At 36.1% G+C, this 10,605-nt stretch overlaps 1 non-coding gene across 1 annotated transcript; it reads left to right on the top strand.

The window, feature by feature from the left end:
- The first annotated feature begins 6,934 nt into the window (after positions 1-6,934).
- Positions 6,935-7,041, top strand: LOC118636739. The gene has a single exon (XR_004960725.1). It is a non-coding gene; the product is annotated as a U6 spliceosomal RNA (small nuclear RNA).
- The last annotated feature ends 3,564 nt before the right edge of the window (positions 7,042-10,605 follow it).

Genomic DNA, 10,605 nt, shown 5'->3' with positions numbered 1-10,605 from the left:
TGGTATTAATTGCATGGTAATATATTTTTAATTTTTTTGAGAAACCAACAAAATGTTTTCCCCCATGGCTGTTCCATTTTACATTCCCATCAACAGTGTATTATAGTTCCCAGTTTCTCTACTTCCTTGCCCATACTTTTCGTTTTTTTTTTTTTTAAATAGGAGCCAACCTGTTCTGGCTGGTGAGGCTCAGTTGGTGGAGTGTCATCCCCTTCACCAAAAGGTCACTGAGTCAACTCCAGGTCAGGGCACACACCCAGATTGCAGGCTTCACACCTGGTTGGGATGTGTATGGGAAGCAGCTGATCAATGTTTCTATCAACGTTTCTTCTCATCTCTCTCTCTTTCTGTCTCTCTCTTTCTCAAATCAATTAAAAATAAAAATAAAAGAAGAGTAAATAAGAGTCAACCTAATGGGTATGAGATGGTATCTCACTTTAATTTTTATATTGGGTGGCAATTTTCTAAAACATTTAAAATCATATAGTAGAGCTGCAGCTGCATAAAGTAAGGGTAAACAGACAGTACAATTAGCAAACAAACTGAAAAAACTGGGAAGAAGCTGGGAAGAAAGTACAGGAAAAGAATAATAACTTTGAAAAAGTCATGCATATATTGAAGAATCTAGAAGAATATGTACATGCTCAGGGCTAAACACATGCTCAGAAAAGACCTCAGAGACCCTAAGTTTTCACATTGGCTGATCTTTTGTTTTCATGCAAATGGGAAATGAAGGCTAAAGCAGAATTAAAAATGCCCTTGGCTAAGCAATGAAGAAGTACCCATATTAGAGCCAATCTAGAAAGATAGCATTTTTATTTTATTTTTTTTTTGGCTCTATATTTATAGAACACAAATTATAGGTAGAGGAAAAAACCTCTACCAAAAGAGAAAGATCTGTTTTTAAAATTTTCCCTTGAAACTTTTAGTTAGAACTGAATGAAACTATAAGCACAACCCAGGGCCAACCTAGTTTAATTCCTAATTGGTTTGAGAACACCTACTGATGATCCCGATACTGGATGTAATCATACATGCTGCAGTGTGGTTATACTTCAAAACATCATGATAATTAAAAGAAGCCTAGCAGAGAAAAATAGTGGCAGAGTGAATGGAAGCTACACAGACCAATTCCAAAAACCAAACAGGAATTACAACTAAAATAAAGACAAATTGTCAGAAAAACAACAACAGAAAAGCAGCTGGAGAGAACCCATATAACCATAGTTATATAAACGACATAAAATGGAGCCTGATAGGTGTCCGATGGCCTGGGGAACTGGCGCCAGACAAAGTGCTCGACCATTGTTTCCTTGCTCAGCCTTGTCTCCCACCCTGAACGGCCTGCCTCTAGGCTATAGATTAACTCCCATCTTATCTATTCATATTCCAGAGGCTCCATGCATAGCCCCCGCAGGGCCAAACCCTAAGAGACAAATTCCAGCTGCAACAGGCAGATATAAAAGACACAAGCCCCTACATTGAGCGCAGCTTCTAGGACTCGACCCCCGGAGTCTGTGAACCCGCCCGGAGTGTACCCAATAAAGCCTGATCCCTGTTTATTTGGCTGATTGGCTCTCCAGTCTCTTCTCTGTTTTATTCGGCGGCGCCCCCGATTCCTTACAATAGGAACTGTAGAGGTGTGAGAGGGCAGGCTGGATACTCACGGACAGCAGCCGTTTTAGCTGTGAACAGATCCCTTGGGTTAAAATCCAGAACCAGCTCCACAGCACAGAGGGCAAGGACAGAGCACTAAATTAGCTACAGACACTCACCTGGGGCTCTGGCAAAGGGAGGGCAGACTGCACTGAAACTGTGTGGAGACACATGGGATTTTGAGGGCACTGGGAGTTTTTCCTGAATCAACCCCTCATAGGAAAGTAGCCATCTTAATCAAAGAGCCCCAGCAACCCAGAGAGAAGCAACAGCCCCTCCCTCAAAAATTTAACACCATGCAGCCAGGCCAGATAAATTCAAATTGAGGCTTATTAACAGCCAGCAAGCATCTGCCCCACCCTCTGAAAGTCCTCTTACCCTGGACACCTGAGGCATTTTTTCAATGAGTTCAGTGCTACAACCCAAGGCTCATCAAGTAACTGAGACTAATATCCTCCAGGAAAAAGCTAGAGGATAAATGAACCTTTCCTGGGCTTGCAAATTTGCCCGGGAAAGTAAGACTTAACAGTGGTGTTTAACGTGGGTCCTCTCAAACTCATCCAAACCCACCAGAGAGAGCCACAACCAGTAGAACACCAACACCCACACGGAAAATTTGGCAGGCTCTAAAACCCACTGAAACAGCCAAAATGGTGAAACAAAGAAACAAATTCCAAATGAAAGATCAAGATAATTTGACAGAAAATGATATAAATAAAAGGGAAATGAGGAAGATATCAGAGGGAGAATTCAAAGTAATAATGACGAGGAACCTCAACATCATGAGTAAAAATATAAAAGCATTGAAAACCAACCAAGTGGAAATGAAGGACATAGCAGAAATAAAGAACACACTGGAAGGAATAACCCAGCAGAGTAGAGGAGGCCAAAAATCAGATCAGTGAATTAGAAGACAGTGTAGAAAAAAATTTCCCAAAGAACCAAAAAGAAAAACAATTAAAAAAAACAGAAAGAGAGCCTAAGAGAACTGTGGGACAATATAAAAAATAACAACATCTGCATCATAGGCATTGCAGACGAAGAAGAAAATGAGCAAGGGTTAGAGAATATATTTGAAAAAAAAAAAAAAAAAAAAAAAGTGACAGAAAACTTCCATAACTTGGTGAAGGAGAAAGGCATAGAAGTACAAGAAGCACAGAGGGCCCCAAGTAAGAAGAACCCAAACAGGCCCACACCAAGACACATAATAATTAAAATGCCAAAAATTAAAGACAAAGAAAGAATCCTAAGGGCAGCAAGAGATAAGCAACAAGTTACCTACAAAGGAATCCCTATAAATTTATGATCTGAATACTCAACAGAAACAATATAGGCCAAAAGGAATGGCATGAAGTAATCAAGGTAATGAAAAACAAAGATCTGAATCCAAGACTATTCTATACAGCAAGGCCATCATTCAAAATAGAAGGTGAAATAAAGAGCTTCACAGACAAAAACAAGCAAACAAACAAAGGCTAAGGGAATATATTAGCATCAAACCGTCACTGCAAGAAATGCTAAAAGGACTGCTGTAATTAGTAGAAGACATAGGAAGAAAAATATAACCACAATGAACAAAAATGGCAATAGATATGTACATATCAATAATAATCTTAAATGTAAATGTATTAAACACTCCTATCAAAAGACACAGAGTAGCTGATTGGATAAGAAAGTATGACTCACATATATGTTGTTTACAAGAGACACACCTCAAAACAAAAAACTCACATAGGTTGAAAGTGAAGGGATGGAAAAAATCTTCCAACCAAATGGAAAGGAAAAAAGGGCTGGGGTAGCAATACTCATATCCGATAAAACAGACTTTAAAATAAAGGCCATAAAAAGAGACAAAGAAGGCCACTACATAATATTGAAAGGATCTATCAAACAGTAAGATATAACCTTGGTAAACATATACGCACCCAATATAGGAGCACCAAAATATATTTTAAAACTTCTGGAAGACTTCAAAGGAGGAATCAACAGCAATACAATCATAGCAGGGGACTTCAACACACTACTGATGTCATGGATATATCCTCTAAACAAAAAATTAACAAGGATGCAGAGACTGTAAATGATGTACTAGACCAAATGGATTTAACAGATATCTACAGAGAATTACACCCCAAAACTACAGAATTCACATTCTTCCCAAGTGCAAGTGGAATATTCTCAAAGATAGACCACATGTTATGACACAAAGTAAGTCTCCACAAGTTCAAGAAGATCGAAATCATATCAAACATCTTCTCAGATCACAATGGAATGAAACTAGAAACCACTTGCAAAAAGAACACGCAAAGCTATTTGAACACATGGAGGCTAAATAACGTGATATTAAACATTGACTGGATTACCAAGATCAAAGAAGAAATTTAAAACTTCCTGGAAATCAATGAAAATGAACACATAACAACACAAAATCTGTGGGATAAAGTGAAAGCAGTCCTGAGGCCTACCTCAGGAAAAAAGAAACATTTCTAATTGATTATCTAACCTCACAACTTAAAGAACTAGAAAGCCAACAAAAAGAAAAACCTAGAGCAAATAGAAAGAAAGAAATAGTTAAGGTCAGAGCAGAAATAAACAACATAGAGACTTAAAAAAAAATTCAAAAGATTAATGAAACGAAGAGCTGGTTCTTGGAAAATGTAATCAAGATTGATGGACCATTAGCAAGATTCACTAAGAAACAAGAGAGAGGACCCAAATAAATAAAATCAAAAACAAAAGAGGAGAAGTAACAACTGACACCACAGAAATACAAAGAATCGTTAACAAATACTATGAATAATTATACGGCACCAAATTGAACAATCTAAGCGAAACAGACAAATTTGTAGAAACACATACTCTCCCAAAACTGAACTTGGAAGAGTAGAAAACTTGAATAAACCAATAATAGCTAAGAAAATTGAAGATGTAATCAAGACTCTTATACATGCATATAAGTTCTGTGGTTTATCTCCCCCCTCCCTTATTGGTGATTGTCAGTCTGTACCCTACAGCACCCATTTCTAATAAAAACATTCAGCAATGTTGGAATAGAAGGATCATATATCAACATAATAAAAGCCATACATAAAAAACCTACAGCCAACATCATACTCAATGAGCAAAAAACAAAAGCGTTTCCCTTAAGAACAGGAACAAGACAGGGATGCCTACTTTATGCCACTCTTATCTAACATAGTACTGGAATTCCTAGCCACAATAATTACAAGAGAAGAAAAAATAAAATGATCCAAATTGGAAAGGAAGAAGTGGAACTGGGATTATTTGCAGATGACATATTGTACATAGAAAACCCGAAAGACTCCATCAAAAATCTACTAGAATTGATAAACAAATTTGGCAAGGTAGCAGGATACAAAATTAACATCAAGAACTCAATGGCATTCTTATACACTAATAATAATCTCACAGAAAGAGAAATTTATAAACCAATCCCATTTACCAATGAGGCACTATAATTAAGATACCTAGGAATAAACTTAACCAAAGAAGTAAAGGACCTATTTGCAGAAAACTATGGGATATTAAAAAAAAAAAGAAATAGAGAAAGATATAAAAAAGTGGAAGCATATACCTTGTTCATGGATGGGAAGAATTAACATCATTAAAATGTCCATATTACCCAAAGCAATCTATAGATTCAATGCAATACCAATTAAAATACCAATGACATAGTTCACAGAACTAGAACAAATACTTCAAAAGTTTATATGGAACCCAAAAAGACCTCGAATAGCCACAGCAGTCTTGAAAAAGAAGGACAAAGTAGGGGGAAATTACAATACCAGATATCAGGTTATACTACAAAGCCATTGTAATCAAAACAGCCTGGTACTGGCACAAGAACAGACAGATAGATCAATGAAACACAACAGAGAACCCAGAAATTTACCCAAGATATTATGCTCAATTAAAATTTGACAAAGGTGGCAAAAGCATACATTGGAGTAAAGACAGCCTCTTTAATAAATGGTGTTGGGAAAATTGGACAGCAACATGCAAAAAAAAAAAAAAAAAAGAAACTAGACCAACAACTTGTACCATACACAAAAATAAACTCAAAATGGATGAAAGAATTAAATGTAACTCATGAATACATAAAAATCCTAGAAGAAAATGCAGGCAACAAAATTTTAGACATCACATGCAGTAGAATTTTTACTGATACAATGTCTAAGGCAAGAGAAATATAGTAAAAATTAAAACATGGGACTACATCAAACTAAAAAGCTTCTGCACAGCACTGGAAACAAGCATCAAAATGGAAAGGGAACCCACTATATGGGAGATTATAATTGCCAACAATAAATCGGATAAGGGTTAATTTCCAAAATATATAGAGTACTCATACAACTCAACAAAAGAAAGACAAAGATCCCAAATAAAAAATGGGCAGAGGAGCTAAATAGACACCTCTCCAAAAAGAATGTACAAATGGCCAAGAGACATATGAAAAAATGCTCCATGTCATTAATCATCAGAGAGATGCAAATTAAAATGACTATGAGATAGCACCTCACACCTGCCAGAACTGCTGCCATCAACAAATCATCAAACAACATGTGCTGGTGAGGGTGTGGAGAAAAGGGGACTCTAGTACACTGCTGGTGGGAAGGCAGACTGGTGAAGCCACTATGGAGATCAATATAGTGTTTTGTCAAAAAATTAAAAATTGAACTACCACTTGACCCAGTGATTCCGCTTCTAGGAATATATACTAAAAAGCCTGAAACACCAATTAGAAAGAATATATGTACCTCCATGTTCATAGCAGCACTATTTACAATAGCTAAGATCTGGAAATAGCCCAAGTGTCCATCAATAGATGAGTGGGTAAAAAAAGCTGTGGTACATATACAACATGGAATACTATGCAGCTATAAGAAAGAAAGATCTCTTATCCTTTGAGATGACATGGAGGGACCTGGAGAGTATTATGCTAAATGAAATAAGCCAATCAGAGAAAGCCACATACCACATGATCTCACTTATTTGTGGAATATAATGATTAAGGTAGGCTGATGAACAAAATAGACCCAGAGACATAGAAATGAGTATGGTTCAGACTGCAAACTTCACAGGTTGGGGGTGGGGTGAGGGATGAGATAAACCAGGGAACTTAAATGCATGTAGGCATAACCAATGGAAGTAGACAACAATGCTTGGCTGGCGGGTGGTATAGGGAGGAGGGTGAATGGGGGAATAAAGGAGAAACATCTGTAACAAAAATAAATAAATTAATAAAAATAAATAAATAGTGCTCACTTCAGCAGCACATATACTAAAATTGGAACAATACAGAGAAGATAAGCATGACCCCTATGCAAGGATGACATGCAAATTTGTGAAGCCTTCCATAGTTTTTCCCTTAAGAACAGAAACAAGACAAGGATGCCCACTTTCGCCACTCTTATTTAACATAGTTACTGGAAGTCTTAGCCACAGCAATCAGACAGGAAGAAAAAATAAAAGGGATCCAAATTGGAAAGGAGGAAGTGAATCTGTCATTATTCGCAGATGACATGATATTATATGTAGAAAATCCCAAAGACTCCATCAAAAATTTACCAGACTTCATAAGTGAATTTGGCAAAGTAGCAGGATACAAAATTAATGTCAAGAAATCAATGGTATTCTTATCAATCAATGATGAACTCACAGAAAGAGAAAGTAAGAAAACAATCCCATTTACCATTGTGGCAAAAAACAAATTAAGATACATAGGAATAAACTTAACCAAAGAAATAAAGGACCTATTCGCAGAAAACTATGAGTCATTGAAAAAAGAAATAGGGGAAGATATAAAAAAGTGGAAGCACATACCCTGTTAATGGATTAGAAGAATCAACATCATTAAAATGTCCATATCACCCAAAGCAATCTATAGATTCAATGCAATCCCCATCAAAATACCAATGACATACTTCACAGAACTAGAATAAATACTTCAAAAGTTCATATGGAACCAAAAAAGGCCTCGAATAGCCACAGCAATCTTGAAAAAGAAGAACAAAGTTGGAGGGATCACATTACCAGATTTCAAGTTATACTACAAAGCCACTGTAATCAAAACAGCCTGGTACTGGCACAATAACAGGCATTCAGACCAGTGGAACAGAAGAGAGAACCCAGAAATAAACCCAAGACAATATGCGCAATTAATATTTGACAAAGGTGGCAAGAGCATATAGCGGAGTCAAGACAGCCTCTTTAATAAATGGTGTTGGGAAAATTAGACAGCTACATGCAAAAAAATGAAACTAGATCATCAACTTCCACCATACACAAGAATAAACTCAAAATGGATAATGACTTAAATATGACTCATGAATGCATAAAAATCCTAGAAGAAAATGTGGGCAACAAAATTTCAGACATCATACATAGCAAAATTTTTACTGATACATCACCTAAAGCAACAAAAACAAAAGAAAAATGAACACATGGGACTACGTCAAACTCAAAAGCCTCTGCACAGCAAAAGATACAATCATCAAAATAGAAAGGCAACCCACTGTATGGGAGAGCATAATTGCTAACAATAAATCAGATAAGGGGTTAATTTCCAATATATATTGGGTGCTCATACAAAAGGAAGACAAAGAACCCAATTAAAAAATGGGCAGAGTAACTAAATAGACACCTCTCCAAACAGGACATACAAATGGCTAAGAGACATATGGAGAAATGCTCAACATCACTAATTATCAGAGAGATGTAAATTAAAACAACAATGTGGTATCACCTCACAACCATCAGAATGGCCACCATCAACAAATCATAAAACAACAAGTGTTGGCCAGGGTGTGGAGACAAGGGGAATCTAGTACACTGCTGGTGGAAATGCAGACTGGTGCAGCCACTATGGAAAACAATACGGTGTTATCTCAAAAATTAAAAATTGAACTTCCATTGGACCCAGTGATCCCACTTCTAGGAAAATATCCTCAGAAGCCTGAAACGCCCATCAGAAAGAATATATGTACCCTTATGTTCATAGCAGCACTATTTACAATAACTAAGATCTGGATACAGCCCAAATGTCCATCAGTAGATGAATGGATAAAAAAGCTGTGGTACATATACAACATAGAACACTATGCAGCTGTAAGAAAGAAAGATACTTTATTCTTCGAGACAACATGGAGGGACCTGGAAAATATTATCGTAAGTGAAACAAGCCAAACAGAGAAAGAAAAGTATCATATGATCTCACCTATTTGTGGAATATAATGAACATAACAGTCTGAGGAATGGGGTAATTCCAGAGATGTGGAAGTGGAGTATAGACTGACAGTCCCCAGTAGAGGGGGTGGTGGGGGAGAGATAAACCACAGAACTTATATGCATGTATGGGTGAACAATGGACATGGACAACAAAGCTGGGGACAGGGTGGGGAGGGGAGGGGAGGGGGAATCAGTGGAAGAAAAAGGAGAAACATCTGTAACAGAAATAAATTAATTAATTTTAAAAATAAATAAATAAAATAAAAACAAGAGAGAAAAAAAAAGTAGCCCAGCGCAAAAGGTCACATATTGTTTGATTACACTTACATGAAATATCCAGAAGATATGTATTTATAGAAACAGAAAGAAAATTGGTTGTTACCAGGGTCTAGAATGAGGGGCAATAGGGATTTATTGATTAATTGTTATAGATTTTGGGGGGGGGCTGATGAACATGTTTTAAAATGAGAGGTCATGGTTGCACAACATTGGAAAAGTTACTGAAGTTTATGCCTTAAAATGATTAATTTGATGTTTGTGTATTTCACCTTAATTTAAAAAAAAATTTCTTGAATGAGTTTACTGGAAGACTGAGCACAGCAGAAGAGGGAATATTAAACTCAAAGACATTTATTAGAAACTATCTGAACTGAAACAGAAAAAATAATGAAAAGAATAGAAAAAAGCATTAAAATATGTGGGAGATTGTTGGTCAGTTTAATATGTGTGTAATTAGAAACACAGAAGGAGATGAGGAAGAGAATGAGGTAGAAAAAAGTTTTTGAAAAATGTAATGCTAATAATTTCTCGAAAGTGATGAATGATAGCTACCCCTATATCCAAGAACCTCAAGCAGGATAAACACTATAAGACCTTACCTAGGCACATCATAGTCTAACCTGTGAACCAAGGATAAAGGGAAAAACCTAAAAGCAGCCAGAGGGTCAAAAGGCAAATTGTCTTCACACAAGCAAAAATAAGACTAACAACATACCCTTTAACACAAGACACTCTATGGATGTCAGGATATGGTGTAATCACATTTTTAAAATACTATAAGAGAAAACTGCCACTTTAGAATTCTATGCTCAGTGAAATATTTTTCATAAGTGAAGGTGAAATAAAAATGTTTTGTAACAAACACTAATTGTGAGGATTACTTGCCAGAAGAACTGCACTGTAAAGAATACTAATTCTTTTAGGCAAAAGAAAATGGTACGACTCTAAAGAACATAACTGCAGAAAAGAGTGAAGAGCACCAAAAGGAATACATATTTAGTTAAATATAAAAGCTTATTAATTATTTAAATTAAAAATAATATTTGTGCCTTGTGGAGTTATAATGTATGTACAAGTAAAATGTATGATAATATTACCAACTATGGGAGCAGATAAATGGAGCTTTACTTTTAAATAATTTTACATTTATCATAAAGTGGTAAAGTATTAATTTAAGGTAGACTATAACAATTTAAGGTGAATGATGTAACCTCTAACTCTCTGGAGCAGGATTTCTCAACCTTGTCACTAATGACTTTTTGAACTTGATAATTCTTGTTGTGGGAGGTTCTCTTGTGTATTGTAAGATATTTAACAGTATCCCTGGCCACTATATACTAGAAGCCACTAGCATTTTTCTTCTAGGCTTCAATAGTTAACATCAGCAGAGATGTCATATTGATATCATGTATTCCTGATATG

Source organism: Molossus molossus, unplaced genomic scaffold (assembly GCF_014108415.1).
Source record: "Molossus molossus isolate mMolMol1 unplaced genomic scaffold, mMolMol1.p scaffold_m16_p_2, whole genome shotgun sequence".
NCBI classification, from domain to species: domain Eukaryota; kingdom Metazoa; phylum Chordata; class Mammalia; order Chiroptera; family Molossidae; genus Molossus; species Molossus molossus.
Note: the sequence above shows the minus strand (reverse complement) of the source record. Positions and strands in the feature narration are given on the sequence as shown.